Source organism: Eleginops maclovinus, chromosome 24, assembly GCF_036324505.1.
Source record: "Eleginops maclovinus isolate JMC-PN-2008 ecotype Puerto Natales chromosome 24, JC_Emac_rtc_rv5, whole genome shotgun sequence".
NCBI classification, from domain to species: domain Eukaryota; kingdom Metazoa; phylum Chordata; class Actinopteri; order Perciformes; family Eleginopidae; genus Eleginops; species Eleginops maclovinus.
Window position 1 is genome coordinate 4,749,798 of NC_086372.1, and position 578 is coordinate 4,750,375.

A 578-nucleotide genomic window follows, 5' to 3' on the forward strand; every position below is an offset into this window, starting at 1 on the left:
AATTTTACCCCTTTGCTCAATTTGGGAGATAATGTGCCGTTAAACCACCACAAGTCACTGTTTACCAAAGCTAAACAAGTATCCAAGCAGCGAAATATTCCATATTTGAAATCGTCTAACAACCTTTGGAGTATATTATGTTTGTTTTATTTTATGGTAATCTTAAAGGTTCTTAATGAATTTTTGAATCCAGTTGAGGTAATTTTATTTGTACCTTTAGGCTGAATGTTTGTTTTATGTCAATGTAAAAGGACTAGCAGTATGAAAAGCTTAGCTGCAGAGCTTTCCTACTGTGGACTCACTGTCTGGTTACACTTGACCTTTATTTAGCAACGTGTGTGTGTGTGTGTGTGTGTGTGTGTGTGTGTGTGTATAAACTGGCAGAGAAGGCAAGCTAGGGCTTGTCTGTTGGCCTGTAAATTCCTACAGCTTAAGGAATAGCAATGGATAAATGTATGCGCGTGTGTGTGTGTGTGTGTGTATGTGTGCGTGTGAGTGTGGGGGGGGGGGTTACATGGGGTTTGGCAAATTTGACAACCAGTAACCACAGGAAAAAAAAGTTAGATTTTTTTTTCCCA